At 48.7% G+C, this 18170-nt stretch overlaps 1 pseudogene; it reads left to right on the plus strand.

Moving 5' to 3' along the window:
• The first annotated feature begins 7492 nt into the window (after nt 1-7492).
• Nucleotides 7493-17092, plus strand: LOC122128922 (annotated as a pseudogene).
• The last annotated feature ends 1078 nt before the right edge of the window (nt 17093-18170 follow it).

Here is an 18170-nt window from a genome sequence, read left to right on the forward strand (position 1 = left end):
GGGCAGATGGGCAACTTCATTGCTGCATGCCCATTAAAGAGCCAGACTTGTGTGAGGAATGCACTGGTAAGCCACACTACATTCTCTTCATTTCGGCCTGTTATTCAAGCACAACTTATCACTCCCTCTCTGACTGTCACTCATCCTGTTTTAGTAGATTCTGGGGCTGATGAGAACTTTATGGATTGGAGGTTAGCTAAGAGATTAGAACTGGAATTAATTTCTCTTCCCAAGGCCTTAGAAGCTCACGCTCTGGATGGACGCCTACTGTGTAGGGCAGGGCTCTTCAATAGGCGGCCCTCGGGCCGGATCCGGCTCTCAAGCTGCTTTGGACTGGCCCCCGGAGTGTGCTCCGGTAGCATCTGTCGGCGGGGAAAACTTATTTCCTAAAGAATCCGTATTGAAACCGGAAGTCGTCACTTTACTCTGTTTGCACACAGAAGCGGGGGCAGAATAGTAAAACAAAAAATTGGTGCACTTGGAAGTTGTTTGCCAGTTAAATTAATGAAATTCTAAACTGATACAGTTCACCTGAACTGAGTGATGAAATTTCAAACCCATTTCCTTGATAGAATACCAAGCACTTTTAAGTTGTTACAATTCTATTCAGTTCCATGCAATGCACTTGGTTGGTGGAGACACATTTGATTCTGCCTGTTACTCAAATCAGTTTAATCTTAAATATTGAGGATAATGACCAGTAAAGTTGTGTTGGTACAGCTATGTACAATGAAGTGCATGTTTTTGTTATTTAATTGCATTTCTCCAATTGTCTGTTTAATATGGCTTGGTTATTGCTCTCCTGGTTTGATGTTTTAAGCACTTACAAAATAAAATATATTCACTCCTTCAGTATGTTGTTGTAATTTCTTTATTTGTTACCGTGATTACTCATATCCTCCGGCCACTGACTTTGCCTCAGTTTAAAGAACCGGCCCCAGCTCCAAACTAATTGAAGAGCCCTGGTGTAGGGTGACTCACCGCACCTGTCCTATCCAATTTACGATTTCTAAAGATCACACAGAGGTGTTGAGCTTCTATCTCTTAAACTCCCCATCACATCCTCTCATTTTGGGTTACCCATGGCTTTCTAAGCATAACCCTCACATTAACCCTTTGTTGCCAGCCCCTAAAATGACTGATTTAGGGTGCTTTCAATTAAAGCAGTGATGTAAGAACACTTTGTAACATATATTAATGTGTGATATCTCATTTTAAAGCTAATAGTAAGGAGTACAACACAGCACACAGTTTTTTCATTTTTCAAAGATGTTTCTTTATTGTATGCAAATGTGTATTAATTATGCGCATACATTATGTACATTTCTCATCTGAAGAGCTAAGTATACATATTTATTAAAAAATTTCAACTACAAATCAATACATACTCAATCAGCCATATCTTCCTAAAATGTCAGCTTGATCTGAGCAAAACCTCAAATATTACAGCCCAATATCTGGCGTCCTCCACATTATGTACATTTCAAAATTCCAGTAAAATTCAGTGTGATAAAATATGTCCAGTTTGTAGCGAAGGGAGAGCGTGGTCACCCCACATGGATTTGAACCTGGGTCTACAGGGTACCAAACATGCACTCTGACTGCTATACCAATGAGCCAGGCTCCATAGTGTGGCAGTCAGAGCACACACTCATCTGTAGTGACGGCACTTCGTCACACTGCCCTCCACCCTTGCGCTTCATGCACATAGGCATTCCATCCAGAGTGCCCCCCCCCCCACACACACACACACAAGTGCTTCACCCATCTATGGGGCCCCTCACACAGGGGTCAACCTACCTTGGGGTCCCTCATACAGTGTTACGGCCACTCCTCCGATGACCTCTAGGGAAGCCATCCCACCTCTGACATCATTTGTAGCGAACAGAGAGCATAGTCAACTCACCTGGCCTGGCTACAGGGTGCCAAACATGCACTCTTACTGCCATACCAAAGAGCCTGGCAGTCAGAGTGAATGTTTGGCATCCTCTAGAACCGGGTTGATTCGGAGAGAGGGAGGGCGGGAGAGATAAAGAGAGAGAGAGTGGAAAGAGAGAGAGAGTGAGAGAGAGAGAGAGAGGTGACTATGCTCTCTGTTCGCTACAAATGGTGTCAGAGGTGGGATGGCTTGCCGTGAGGTCATCGGAGGCTTGCCCGTAAAACTGTATGAGGGGAACATGGGCTTTGGGCAAGGTCTACCATGTCACGGGAGCGGCTCAAAGCCCTGATGGCCATGTTACATGTAGTGCTGAGGATGGAAATGATAAGCTGAGAAAAGTCAGAACTTTCCTTGACTATTTCAAGGAGCGCTGCAAAGCTCTGCATCAGCCCTTTCAAAATGTGTCCGTTGATGAGCAAATGGTGAAGAGTAAGCCCAGATCTGGAATTCGTCAATATATAAAAAGGTCCAACTCTCCTGGATTGTAGGCCTCTTGGGCCCTTTCCCTCTTGGTCTCACACCTCTTGCTGGTCTTGGGTTGGCTGCCAGATTTTCAGGAGCACCCTCACCGCTGCTCTCCTCGTGGCTAATATTGCCATTACCTAAGCTGAAAATCAATTGATCAGAAAAAGGAACAGTTAATTTTCTATTCTTCTTTTACACTCATATATATATATTATTGTACAGGCGTGAAATTACAAGCACACAAAACCTTGAAGTCTCAAATCAACAACGAAATATTGACAGAACTACACTAACTAACTACACTAAAACCATAAGTCACCATCAAAATTGTTCATGAATTAGTTTAGAAAATTATCTTGAAAGAAAAATAAATACTCCTTTATCTTTTCTTCTAAATTTCTTGTAAGTCCCTGCTTGCTTATGCCTTTCAAACGCCAAAATGAAAACCCAGTAACATGTTGTTTGCCATTAGTACAAGGTGCGTACTACAGCTTTGCGGTAAACGAAACACATGTGAATGTTCACCCTCAAATGTCTTATAAATCTACAAATCTAGCCAAGTTGATTGAGTTTGGAACACAAAACTAAATACAAAGGTTTGATAAAGTTTATTATTTACTCCGAGAAACAAATGAGGAAAGCATGCATTGCAGTGACTACTTGTTGGGTGTGTGAATTTACGATGAAACGTACCTTGTGATAGAAACGGAGTCGGAGAGTACTTTTCTCTGGCGCTTTCTCCTTCCAATCCTTGGTGAAATTCAAACTTTTCTCCACTAGAAATCCATCCAATACCACTGTGTACATTGCTTTCTTGGTCACTCATCATTCATTAGAGGGCATTTAAAGAGGGGGACCAGGCGGAGCGGAAGCGTGTACAGGGAGAGCTGAAGACCATGCTGAGAGAGGCAAAGGACTCTTACAGAAGGAAGGTGGAGCAGAAGCTGCAGGAAAACAACATGAGAGAGGTGTGGGATGGCATGAAAACCATCACAGGCTGCAAGAAGAGCAGCAGCACTGTTGAGGGGGATGTGGTGAGAGCAAACCAGTGTAACCAGTTTTACAACAGGTTTGACAACCCAGCTCCAGGTGTTAATGACTGTCTAACACCTATTCCTGCATCCCCCCATCATCAGCTGCTGTTACCTGCTCACTGCATGCCACAGCCCCCCCACCCTCACAACCCTGTGATCTTCCCCTCCCCCCTGCTCTGACCACAGCCAATGTGGCCCCACTCCCTCCAGCTTCCAGCCCTCTGCCATTCTCCAAAGCTGCTGCACCCCTCCCCCAGGCGACCACACAGAGCCTTCCCCCTACCATCACGGCGGTTCAGGTCACTGGAGAGCTGAGGAGACTGCGCCCCAGGAAAGCAGGCGGCCCGATGGAGTCTGTCCAAGACTTCTCAAGGCATGCGCGGTGGAACTGGGTGAGCCTCTGCAGCATATCTTCAACCTGAGCCTCCAACTGGGGAAGGTCCCTGCACTGTGGAAGACATCCTGCCTCATCCCCGTTCCAAAGAAGCCACACCCCAGTGTGATTAATGACTTCAGGCCAGTCGCCTTAACATCACACATTTCAAAGACCATGGAAAGACTGCTACTTCACATCCTCAGACCCCAGGTACGCCATGCACTCGACCCGCTGCAGTTTGCCTACCAGGAGAAGGTGGGCGTGGAAGATGCCATTGTCTACCTAATGCACAGGGCACACTCGTATCTGGACAAGGGGAAAGGTGCTGTGAGAATCATGTTTTTTGATTTCTCTAGTGCCTTTAACACCATCCAGCCCCTCAGACTGAGTGACAAGCTCTTGCAGATGGGTGTGAACGTCCACCTGGTATCCTGGATCACTGACTACATGACGGAGAGACCACAGTTCGTCAGACTGAAGGACTGTGTCTCTGAGACTGTGTTGTGCAGCATTGGTGCTCCACAGGGGACTGCTCTCACCAGTCCTGTTCACCCTGTACACATCTGACTTCACCTACAACACGGAGTCATGCCACATCCAGAAGTTCTCTGATGACTCTGCTGTTGTGGGATGTATCAGGGATGGACAGGAGGGTGAGTACAGGAGCCTGGTGGATAACTTTGTGCAGTGGTGTAGGAATAACCACCTGCAGCTGAACGCCACTAAGACCAAGGAGATGGTGGTGGACTTTAGGAGGTCCCAGCCTCCTCTGCTACCAGTCTCCATCGAGGGGGTCAGTGTGGAGGTGGTCAACACCTACAAATACCTAGGTGTTCATATGGACAATAAACTGGACTGGTCAGCCAACGTTGATGCAATCTACAAAAAGGGTCAGAGCCGACTTTACTTCCTGAGGAGGCTGAGGTCCTTCAATGTCTGCAACAAACTCCTGCGCATGTTCTACCAGTCTGTTGTTGCCAGCGTCCTTTTTTATGATGTGGTGTGCTGGGGAGGCAGCATAAAGAAGAGGGATGCAGGGCGACTGGACAGGCTGGTGAGGAAGGCGGGAGCTGTTGTTGGCACTGAACTGGACTGCCTCACTACAGTGGCGGAGAGAAGGACCCTGAGTAGGTTGCTGACCATTTTGGACAATGACCACCACCCACTACGCATGACTCTCAACAGACAGAGGAGCACATTCAGTGGCAGACTCCTGTCACTGTCATGCTCTTCAGACAGGCTGAGGAAGTCCTTTGTCCCCAGGGCCATCCAGCTTTTTAATGCCACACAGAAGGGGAGGGGGAGGGAGATGGACTTCTCGGCATGAGTCTACCTCAGTCTGCCCTCCCCTTCTCATCTCATGCACAGACTTTACCACTTACATATTCTGCACTATCACTTTGCTCTTTGCACTTTCATAACACACACACACACACACACACACACAGACACAAGACCACTATCTTGCACTACCCATCCTCACAAGCACAAGAACATTATATATATATTTTTTTTGCACTATCCACACCAGCTGCACAAGATCACTTTCCTCCTGGACCGACACTGTCAAAATCATTGCACTCAGTACAATAGGGCCTGTATCTGGAAACACTCTGTGTGAAAATGTTCTCCCTATGTGTATGTATATATGTTCTCCCTATGTGTATGTATATATGTTCTCCCTATGTGTATGTATATGTGATTTATGTATGTATGTCGGTGAGGTGTATATATTTATAAGATACTGGATGACCTAAATTTCCCTCGGGATTAATAAAGTATCCATCTATCTATCTATCTAGAAATGCTGCCTCTGCTTGTCCTGAAAATCGCTGTTGGTGTCGCTTACTTGCGGACGCCATGTTTGTTTTTCTAACCTCAAAGTCACGTAACTCGCGTAGCTTGATTTGACAAGCTCTGTGGGACTAACCAATCAATAAAATGGATTTAAAAAGCATGCAATCTGATTGGATAGGTCTTGAGGCTTTTGTAAAAAAAAATATATATATATATGTTATTTTCCGTTGTCATGGCACCAAAACGTCATCGTTCCAAAAGGAACGATATTAACACGGGGCGGCTCCACAGGGAGAATATTGGGTTGGGACAGGAGGTGCTCTGTCACCTGTGCTTCTACAGTATCTACCTCAGAGGATTACCACACCTCTGATGTGTCGTCGCCTATCAGTCTCGGGCTCACTGCAGTTCCGCACAGCTCTGCTTCTGCTTCTCAACCAGCATTGCTGGATTCTGACTTCCGAGACTTCCGGGTTCCTCCATGCTACCTCGATCTCAAGGAGGTTTTCAATAAGACCCGGGCCTCCGCGCTACCCCCTCACCCCCCCCAACAGTTCTGTTGCTGCTCCCCTGCATTCTTTGACTTCTCCAAATACTAAGTTTCAGTGGTCCCCTCCTCAGCGGAACGAGCCTTCCAGAGGCTGAAAGAGATTTTCACTACTGCACCTGTCCTCACACTTCCTGATCCCCACCTACAGTTTGTGGTGGAGATAGACGCTTCTGATGTCGGAATTGGTGGAATTCTCTCCCAGCGTTCACCGAAGGACAATAAACTCCATCCCTGCGCCTTCCTCTCCCGAAAGCTCTCGCCTGCTGAGAGGAATTATGATGTTGGGAATAGAGAGTTGTTGGCCATCAAAGTGGCTCTGGAGGAGTGGCGTCACTGGTTGGAGGGAGCAGAGATTCCTTTCCTGGTGTGGACTGACCATAAGAATTTAGAGTACATCCAATCTGCCAAGCGGCTAAATCCTGTGTGATAGGGGCAGTCACGTGGGGGATCGAGAAAGAGGTCAGACAGGCAAGACAGGTGCCGGAGGGCTGCCCCCCAAACCGGTTGTTTGTCCCTGTACCCCTTCATTCCCAGGTCGTCCACTGGGCTCACACCTTCTTAGTTTCCTGCCATCCTGGAGTACGACGAACTCTCTTCGTCGCTAGACAACGGTTCTGGTGGCCGTCCATGAAGAAGGAGGTCGAGGAGTATGTGGCAGCCTGCTCGGTGTGTGCCCGGAACAAGGTTTCCCACCGTCCTCCCTCTGGTCTCCTTCAGCCGCTTCCTGTGGCCCATCGTCCTTGGTCTGATATTTCGTTAGATTTTGTCACGGGGTTACCATCCTCTGAAGGTAATACCACAGTCTTAACAGTCGTTGACAGATTTTCTAAGATGGTGCATTTTATCCCTACGCCTAAACTGCGTTCTGCTAAAGGGACTGCGGAAGCGGTATTGTCCCATGTTTTCCGCATTCATGGTTTTCCCAGGGATGTGGTGTCAGACCGGGGACCGCAGTTTATTTCCCAATTCTGGAAGGCGTTCTGTTCTCTCCTTGGTGCCACGGTCAGTCTCTCTTCAGGATACCATCCCCAGTCTAAAGGCCAGGCGGAACGACTGAACCAGGAACTGGAGACTGGACTACGCTGTCTAGTTTCCCAAAATCCAACCACATGGAGCAAACATCTCATCTGGGTGGAGTATGCGCACAACACACTACCCAGCTCCTCTACTGGTCTGTCTCCTTTTCAGTGTGCTTACGGCTACCAGCCACCACTGTTCCCTGACCCTTGAGAAGGAGGTCAGCGTGCCCTCAGCCCAGAGGTTCATCCACCGTTGCCATTTGGAAGGGAGCCCGGGATATGCTCCTGAGAAGCGCGGTTCAGTCTAAAAGGATGGCCGACCGACGACGGACTCCCGCTCCCACTTACCAGCCGGGAAGTAAGGTTTGGTTGTCCACACGGAACCTCCCCCTGCGTGTGGGATTCCGCAAGTTGGCCCCCCGGTTTGTGGGACCATTTCCAGTGACTAAAATCATTAACCCCGTTGCTGTGCGTCTCAAACTTCTCAGGTCGATGAGGGTTCACCCCACTTTCCATGTGTCCCGGGTCAAACCAGTTTTGGAGAGTCCTTTGGTTCCCCCCGCTAAAACTCCTCCCCCTCCCAGGATGATCGATGGAGGCCCTGTTTTTACAGTGAAACGACTTCTGTCAGTTCGGCGTCGCGGACGGCATTATCTGGTGGACTGGGAGGGTTACGGTCCTGAGGAGAGGTCATGGGTGGCTACGAGTAACATCATGGATCCTTCTCTCATCCAGGATTATCATCGTCTCCATCCTGACCAACCTGGGACGTCAGGTGCCGTCCCTAAAGGGGGGGGGGGGGTACTGTCAAGTCTCGTCCGGTTCGATAGTCAGATGTCTACTGTGTTGTCATTATTTATGTTCTGTGTTGTGTTTGTTTACTCATCTCTCCTCTCGTTTCAGACACGTCATGCCCTACCCTTGTGTGTGCTCCGCCTTGTTGATTGTCTGCCTTGATTGTTTTCACCTGGTGTATATAGTTTGTGTGTCCCTGGGTACGTTCGTCGTAGGATTGAAGCTAAGTTAATCAATTGGCCTTTTAGCCCGTTAAGATTAGCGAGCTGATTGAGAACAGCAAATATCGGTTCGTTAACGGCTGATCCGCATCCTAATCATGTGGTTAATTTCAACCAGGCTAAAGTTATCATGGCATTTGCGCGTGCACGTCCTACTTCAAAAGGCAGGAAAGGTCGATCACCAAAACCATGATTTTCTAACGGTATAATGGTTCTAAACTCAAAGAAAAGGGCTATTTTTTTCTCCGCTGGCGAGTAGGAGATGAATATGAACGCTTATGAAGAATACAAGACCATAATCATGGCAAAATTCAACACCACCACCGCTGTGAGAGCAAGGTGTGTTGGGATGTTTATAGGGTGATATCTATGTATGAATACTTGATGGCAAGTGTCCACTGGCACAGAGGTTTCCTCTACCGGTTTGAATCTGCATGGTTGCTAGTTCAAATCCCCTCACCTCCTTCCTCAATGTAGTTTTACATTTCCTTGGATGTCGCTTTAAATAAAAGCGTCTGTTAAATGACTAAATGTATTAATAACAAATGCAATAAATTGAAGCAGTGAAAATAAATTGTCTGTATTTCTCTCTATTCTTATCATGAGTCCACCTTAATCATTTTCTACAATAATGATATGCTATGGTGTACTAATAACACTCATATAATTATGAGTGCTTTGTTCTCCGCATCACCGACACTACAAAAATGTACCACTCGCAAAAAAGCGCAAGACAGTCAATGTTCCGACTGTGGTGTTTGCAATAAATGACTCGAGAAGGTCTTGTAAATTAATGATTCCTTGTCGGCTGAATCGGTAGCGCTCATACAAGAATAATGGATCTTGGCGATCGCAAAGAACTCTCTCCCTCTGCTAATCTAACTCTAATATCAGTCCTTGGTCAATGGGATCCCTCCTTTTTCCGGGGGTGTGGCAAGCTTATCCAGCTACACTTAAGTTAGCCTGCCCTGGAGCAGGTTAGTGCTAATCGATATGTAACTATGGTGATTTATCAAAAGTTGCTTCCACGAACCAAAAAGAGCGGCGTTTTTGATCTTAGCCTGAAAATTAGCTCGCTAAACCGCTTAGCGAGCTACGACGAATACCCCCCCTGTCTCTCGTTGCCAGTTCGTCTTAGTCTCTTCATGTTTCTAGCGTTCCAGCAATTTCCCGTGCCTGATAGATCTCCTGTTGCCGACCTCTGCTTGTCTTACCGATTATGCCTCTGCCTTTCTCCTTTCGGATACCCTGCCTCATCTTGGACTGCCTACCCGTGCACCGACCTCTACCGCCTGTCCAACGGATTACGTCTCTGCCTTTTCCTTGCCTGAATACCGTTTTCCATCGCTGACTGCCTGCCTGTGTATCGACCCCGGACCGATCTGACTACGAACTCTGCCGCCGTCTTTCTGTACTTAGATTTGTATACTTGTGTATGGATTGCCGATACGTGTACTAAATCCGAAACAGTAAACATATTTATTTGCACATACCTCTGTCTCCTTGTCGTGCGATTGGATCCACAGTCTCTGCTGAAAGCATTACACAGACAGAACAGAGAGATACCAAATTCCCAATAAAGATTTATTTATACACACACACACTCATGACATATACAAGGAATGCCGTGATACAATGAACCGTGATTTCTATAATGATATAAATAACAAAGACATACAAATATGAACAATTATATACAGTAATACAAAACAAGGATGATGGTAAACCCAAGGTAAATAAATACATGATGTACTGATGACAATGGATAACAACCATGACTAGCCTGCATACAGAATGATAAATCCACATAATGATATCGCCAGGAATGTGGCTCTGTCCCTTTAAGACAGGATAAGTAACAGTTATCATGAACATTTCATTACCTACATTAATCATCTCCCTAGCGTTTACTGACTCTTTGATAAAGCGGCAGGAGTAATGGAGCGAAGTATGATGATACAGTGGATACATGAAATCCTGAATGACAGATGTGGATGATTACAACATTACATGGAATAGCAGATACTAGTTACTTTTGACCTGAAACAGACTCGCTAATGTACACAAATATCAACAGAACACTCGTATGGACGCACGGCAAGAATGATCGTGAATGTTTTGATCTGTGAATTGTCTTTTGAATCGTGAATCGTCCAACAACTGCTCCTGATGGTGATGCTCTCCTCCAGCTTCTCTTGACCAAAAACTGGAAAGAGGTCGGTCTGGCTTATATAGCGGTAACTAGATGATGTGATGGACAGGTCAAGGGGCATTCTCATGGGATATTGCTTATCAGTGCGATCTCGGGATGCCGTGAAACAGTCTTGGGCAGGGGCGGAGACAACTTTATGGAAGGGGGGGACACGTCACCTGTTTTCCCCCCTTCCATAAAGTTGCCCCCCCCCCCAAAAAAATCATTGTAAACACAAATAAATAATTTTTAATAATATAGTAATTTTAAATAAAAGCACAACACAAGCGGTCCTAATTATAAGCGTAAAACAATGTGATTTTTAAGTGTTGAACAATCATGAACCACCCTATTCTTCAAAGTGGTTCGGTCAACATGCTGTTTCCAACGTGCAGGGCTACCGGCAGCTCCGTGTTTCAGTCTAAAGCTTAATTGATGGTCGGCCTTTTACGCAGACATGTGAGACACGCAAGAGCCCCTTGCGTCGTTGCTAACCCCCTCCGAGGACACCTATTGCGTGCATCTCCCAAATTTTTCAACTATCCGACAAGGCGACGCAAGGGCTGTGATGGGTCCAACCCTTCGGTGTTAACCTTGTGGGTGGTAGCATGCTAACATTAGATAGCTGGCTCAGACACCTCGCAAATCCCCTCAGACATATTTTTCAGTTACAATAATGGGGTTTTTACATTGCACAACTGTCGGATAACCATAAAGGTTCACAAGTCCGTCGATGCAACTGGGTGGCCACGCAGTAACGCAGTTGCAGAAGCATGTATCGCCCTTAAAGCTTAAATTATGGTCCGACTTTTACTCAGACACGCAAGTACGCAAGACACGCAAGCCCCCTCCGAGCACCTCTTGCGTGCTTGCGAGTGTCTCCCAAATTTTGTAATTCTCTGACGAGGTGACGCAAGCCGCAGGGCTGTGATTGGTCCAAACCATCGCATTGACCTTGTAGGCAGTAGCATGCTAACATTAGATAGCTGGCTCAGACACCTCGCAAATCCCCTCAGACGTATTTGTGTGCTGTGATTGGTCGAACCCATCGCTGTTTACCTTGTGGGTAGTAGTGTACATTAGATAGCTGGCTCAGCTACTCGCAAATCCCCTCAGATGTATTCTTCAGTTACAATAACGGGGGTTTTACATTGCACAGTGTCTATTTCTCGGTAACTTAAAAAAAATATCTTAGCAAAACAAAGTAAAAAAAAAAAACTTGTATGTACAAATACGACCATCTACAGCGTTTGGTCCGCCATATTTTTTTATTATTGCTTTGCGTCACCCACCGACTGACAGAGAACTATAAATGTTCACAAGTCCGTTGAAGCAACTGCGTGACCACGCAGTAACGCAGTCGTAGAACCATAACGGACCCCTAACAGTCAATCAGCCTAACACGGTCAGATTGTGACGAAACCAACCACACCAGTAAAACCTCTACAAGTAAAAGCCAGTAAGTCATTTATCACGCCACTTGTTCAACAAGCACAAGCTTGTAACATGAAAAGTGACATTTCTCCTGCTTTGTCCAAAATTAGCCTCTTTTCATCACGCTATCAAGTTTGAGCTTGTTAACAATCATTAGCTATTAGCTTAACCAGCGTGCTGATAAAAAAAGAGGCTGATTTTGGACAAAGCACACACGCACTCCTCTCTTTTTCCTCCTCTCTCCCCTGTCACTACCGCTATGCCACACAATTTGTAAAGAGGTGAGTGTGTGTGTGTGTCTCCAATTTTCAGCCAGCCAGGTCAGTTAAAATGGCAGAGAAAAAGAATTACAGACATCCGGTAATTTTTTAGTGCTCCAGAACGCCAAGTAAGTAGAAAGGCCTCAGTAATATCAAGGCAATTTGATAAAGATATCCATAAGAAAGGAATAAAATGCTTATTAAAATGTTTCATAATGGTTTCATTAGGCAAAGCCAAGTCAGAAAACACAGCTGGGCTCAGAGAGCCAGTCAGACAGAGGCATGGAGTCTCAGGTCAGTTTGTTGAGCTTTTGTTTTTTCAGTGTTATGAAATAAGGAGAACTCTCTTATTTAGACTTATAGTATTGTAAAGACAACACTCTTGTTGTGTTTAATTGTGTTTTGGATAGTTCTGAATATCGGAAACACCTTTGGCCTCATTTATAAAATATTGCGTAGAAACCATCCTTCATTTGATCCAAGAACTTTTCTGAAATGATCGTAAGTGTGATTCAGAGAAAAGAAAAACGTACACGCTGTGGAATATTTTTTATGTTTAGATGAACATGGATTAACTCATCAGTATGAAAGTCTCACTTTAGGAAAGCGACCAGGCGGGAAACAGTAACTTAGCTATTGACATGATTCACTGATGTTAAAGTCAGCACTAAAGTCACAACACAGGCACATTCCAAGAAACCCCCGGTGAGGAGGGGGTCTCAGAGGGTCTCAGTGGGCCTCAGGGGATCAACACACACACACAGGGGGCCCCAGGAGAGTTAGAGAAGAGGGAATAGTTCCTTATCGCAGTTCACTGCGATATAACACAATGGTACATGACGTCAAGTCATGGCTACAAATCGAAGCATTTATCTATTTACGCCTGAAAGGCCGCGAGATCTGTCAGCGCGCGCTCCTGGCCCCGCCTTCCAGGAGCTCTATAATATCATTACGCGCCCTCAGATCTTCCTCTTTTGAAACTTCGCAAGACGGAGTGAACATCTCTGAGTATATCTCAAACGCTCTACCACAGTCAAAAGAGTTTTGTGTGCTTTTCGCTCTCTACGGGTTGGTGAGTTATCGGGTTCCTTAACCCTCACTAGCTCAGGGCGCTACGAAATTCATTGGCTTAATTTCATTTTGAAAGTAGTGGCTGCTATCCTTGCTGCCTGGCTGGCTAAGTCTCTGACTAGCCTGCTAGCTTGCTAACAACGTGTTCGTTGCAGATAGTGTGCTTGTGTTTTAACATTCTTCTCTACTTTCAGATTGATAAAAGATGGCCAGACACTACATCGACTGCGGTCACGTCCGTCCCAAGGGCGACCGCCACCGTCGGTGCGTGACCGGCCTAGACAGGGACCACGCGGAGGGAGCCTTCTCGGGCGAAGCCCCTGTCTGTCCCATCTGTGCTAGCCTCCCGCTAGCTAAGGCTACCAGGCGCCTTGCGTTCTGGAAGCGCAAAGACGCCGAGGAGGCGGCACTAGTGCCATCCGGGGCTGACGCCCCCGTAGGAATGAGTGCGTCTTCAGCCTTGGACTTGGTGAGCGTGAGCAGTCGCCCTGCGGCGGCAGCTCCGCTCCCGGGTCTCTCCCCGTCTCCGCCGCCTGTCAGCCCTGGGGCTGCGGGCAGCGAGGCTGAGGAGCTTCAACCAAGCGGTGTCCAGCACATCCCCCACGATGCGCTCGAGCTGGACATCAGCCTGGATGATGATAGTCTGCTAGACTTCTCCGATGAGCACGGCTCAATCGCGGAAACAATGCAGACGAGCCATGACGTCAGGTTGCGGGTGGAGACACCTCCTACCTCGTCTCGGCTCCTGGGCCAGCAGCTCCACGAGGTTGCGCTGAGAGCAGCCAGCTGCCTCGGGCTCCCTCTCCCTCCCAGTGTGCGGCCCTCGCTGCTGGACGGGGAGTTCTATGCTGGCCCCGCCACGTCAGTTCCCTCCAGCATCCCCTTCTTTAAGGAGGTGCACGAGGAACTGCAGGCGACATGGGCGATACCCTACTCGGGCCGAGCCCCGGTGCCGGGGTTCGCGCCCTACATGCAGCTCCACATGGCTAAGGAGAGGGGCTACCTCTCCTTTCCTCAGGTGGAGGATGCAGTAGCGGGCTACCTCTCGCCCGCATCCCCCACGATGCGTCTCGGCCGGAAGCCTCTCCTGCCCACGCGGGTGGCCAGACACCAGGCTCAGCTGGCGGAGAAGTCCTACTTGGCTGCAGGGCAGGCTGCCTGCACGACCAATACGGCTGCATTGCTACAGCGCTACAGGCCAAAGCTCCTGACTGAGCTTGCCTTGTCGCTGGGGGAAGATCACCCGTCTGTGGCAGAACTCCGTCGCGCGACGGATCTGTCGCTCAGACTAACTCGGTGCACGGCACAGGCACTGGGGAGGGTGATGGGTGCCGCGGTGGCTACCCAGAGGTCTCTGTGGCTATCACTGGCTAAGCTGTCAGACAGAGAAAAAGCACCACTCCTCGACGCCCCGTCTCTGTCCAGGGCGCCTTCGGGAGGCAGTGGTCACAATGGCTGCCAAGTTCGAAGAACAGCAGAAGAGCAGAGAGGTATTCCAGGCTTGGATGCCTCGCTCTAGTGGCACGGGTGAGACGTCCTCCTCAGGACACACCACACCCGCACCGGGCCGGAAGAGAAGCGGGTTCCGCTCGCCAGCGCCTCCAGCAAAGGTATCCACCGGGTGAGGCTGGCAGAGACATCCCTTCCGCCCTCCAGCGCAGCCTGCAGCACAACAACCAGCTGCGCGCCCTGCCCAGGGCGCAGCCCAGGCTCCGCGGCAGCACTCCGCTCGCCGGGGGCGAGGCAGAGGGAGACCTCAGGCTTCCTGACCGTGACAGTCAGCCACTCGTCACACAGGGGGGAGCGGTGGAGCCCACACCACATCCAAAGAAATCAGCCCGTCGCTCACATGTGGAAATCATGTCCAGCACGGTAAGCAGGTTTTCACAAGCACCACAATCATATGTCCTAACTCCTGTCCCAGATGGCGCAGTGCCCAGGCATGCTTGTGCAACTCCCCCCGCGATGCACACAGTGCAATCGCACCCCCAAATTTTTTTCGAAAACATGAGGGGGCAGCCCCAGATCTCGTCCCCCTCCCTAGGCGGAGTGGGTGTAGATCTAGGCTTAGACTCATTGACCATGAGCGGGTTAGTCCCCGACAAATTCAACTCAGAGCACAACCTCCCTGGTTGTGCAGAAAGTTGGCGCGCATACGCAGTGTCACCATGGGTGCTAAAGACGGTCTCAAAGGGTTACGTGCTGCAATTCGCCCGTTCCCCTCCGCCTTTCAGCAGAGTAATACAGTCTGTGATACAGCGAGAACAGTCTCACTTCCTACGGGAAGAATATCTCCCTGCTCAGAAAAAGGCCATAAGCAGAGTTCCTTCAAGGAAAGGAATGCAGGCTTCTACAGCCGTTACTTCCTCGTACCCAAAAGAGACGGGAATTATCGGCCTATATTAGATCTACGTGTGTTAAACAAAGCACTCATGCCGCTACGGTTCAGAATGTTGACCCCACGCAGGCTTGTGCAGTTTATAAGGCCAAACGATTGGTTTATCACGATAGACTTAAAAGACGCTTATTTCCACATTCCGATCCACCACAGACATCGGAAATATCTGAGGTTTGCGTTCGGAGGAATAGCGTACCAATTCAACGCACTCCCATTCGGCCTGTCCCTAGCGCCGAGGGTATTTACAAAGTGCGTAGAGGCAGCTATCGCCCCATTACGTCTACGCGGCTTACGCGTTTACAATTATTTGGACGACTGGTTAATTGCTTCCCATTCAAAAGCTGCAGCAGTGCAGGATGGCCATCTAGTGGTGGCACACCTGTATCGACTGGGTTTTGTTGTAAACAGAGAAAAAAGCGTTCTCTGCCCCAGGCAAGTTACGCATTTTCTGGGTATGATCTTAGACTCCACCTCCATGGAGGTCAGGCTGTCTCAAGAACGGATAAGTGCCATCAAAACATGCGTGCGCCAGTTCCGACGGGGACAGTCAGTCTCGTCGCTGCGCTGCCAACGCCTGTTAGGAATGATGGCGTCGGCCGCTATAGCGCTCCCGTTAGGGATGTTGCGTATGCGGCCATTCCAAATATGGTACCTGTCTATGAAGCTCAACGCAGTCACAGACAGGCATCGCAGAGTAGTGGTGTCCTCCAGATGCAGGAAAGCCCTGGCGATCTGGAGAACCCCCTGGTTTCTCGCCGCGTCAGGCACTATGGGCATAGTGTCGCGTCGCGTGGTGGTGACCACAGACGCTTCCACCAAAGGCTGGGGAGCGGTCTGCGAAGGGAGAGGCGTGAACGGTCTCTGGTCTGTGACAGAAGCCGCGTCTCACATAAATGTGTTAGAGCTGCGAACAGTAGTCCTAGCTCTACAACACTTTCTGCCCAGGCTGAGTGGTCAGCATGTACTAGTGAGGACGGACAACACTGCGACCTTGGCGTATATAAATCGCCAGGGCGGAGTGCGCTCCCCGTCATTACACCATTGGGCGACTCGCCTGCTCCTGTGGGCAGCGAGGCACGTCCTGTCCCTCAGGGCAGTTCATATACCAGGCCACCTCAACTACGGTGCGGACCTGTTATCGAGGGGCGATCCTCGAGCAGCAGACTGGTGCCTTCACCCACAAGTGATAGGTCAGATCTGGGTGCGTTTTTTCAAGGCGCAGGTGGACCTGTTCGCGAACAGGCAGAACACCTGCTGCCCGCTCTGGTTCTCGCTAGGGGGCGACGATCCCCCACTAGGCATAGACGCGCTGGGCCACCAGTGGCCAGCCCTACCCCTATATGCTTTTCCCCCGATCCCGCTCCTCCAGCAGGTGCTGTGCAGGATTGGGACGAGGGCAGGGAATTGATATTGATAGCCCCCCACTGGCCCAACCAGCCGTGGGTGGCAGATCTGGTCAATATGTCAGTGCAGCAGCCTTGGGAGCTGCCTCTACGGAGAGACCTCCTAACGCAGGCGCACAGGACAGTGTGGCACCCCCATCCGGAGTGGTGGCGTCTCAGAGCCTGGCACCTGAAAGGTGCAGGCTCATAGCGTCAGGCTTGTCGGACGCGGTGGTGGCTACAATACAGAGTGCCCGAGCTGTATCAACACGGGCTCTGTATACGCTGAAGTGGCGCAGTTTTGAGCGGTGGTGTGCTGCGCGTCAGCACGACCCCATTAATTGCGCGCTGGGCGTTATTCTAGAATTCCTACAGCAGTTGTTTGATGAGGGGAAGGCGGCTTCTACTCTCAAAGTGTACATGGCTGCCATTTCAGCCTGCCACGCAGGCATTAATGGCAGTTCTCCTGGCAGTCACCCGCTAGCGTCACGCTTTATGGCGGGGGTGAGACGGCTCAGGGTGCCAGAGAGACACCTCATACCCTCTTGGGATCTGCTAGTGGTGTTACGTGCTCTCACGGGGCCTCCGTTCGAGCCCCTGGAGACAGTGGACATAAAGTTTGTCTCTTTAAAGCAGCATTAAGGAGTTTTTCCCTTGGAGCTCCCCCTTAAGGTTTGGAGGTATTTAACGTTTACTTCAGTGTTGTAAATACCCAGTTACGATAGATGCAGCCTCGCATACACTGTATTGATGACCAGACGAAGTCAGAAACCAACAAATTATGTCAACCGATAAGGTAAGAATATTCAAAGATTTTACATAAATATGACTGCATAGTTTTATTCATTGTGATATCGGAGATGAATGCTAACATAACTAAAAGAATGACAACATTTAGTTTAGATGAAATACCGATCGCGTTTTCAGCCTATACATTGTGTGATCGAATACAATATAGTTGACAACACCAAAACGCTACATATTCATAATTTACATTGGAACATGTAATTCATTACAAGCTAGCGAAGTTAGGTTTCCAAGGTTGTAAACTTCTAAAGCTTACCTTGCGTGTGATTGACTAAGACTAACGTGTGAAATCCTTGGCGTTTGAGACACTGATTTGCATGCTAGTCTGAGACGGTCGATGACTTTTGGCATCTACTAAAATAGGGTGACCAGACGTGCTCTCTTACCCGGACAGGTCCTCTTTCGAGACCTAAAAAATGCGTCCAGCAGGG

The sequence above is a fragment of the Clupea harengus genome, unplaced genomic scaffold (assembly GCF_900700415.2).
Source record: "Clupea harengus unplaced genomic scaffold, Ch_v2.0.2, whole genome shotgun sequence".
NCBI classification, from domain to species: Eukaryota; Metazoa; Chordata; class Actinopteri; order Clupeiformes; family Clupeidae; genus Clupea; species Clupea harengus.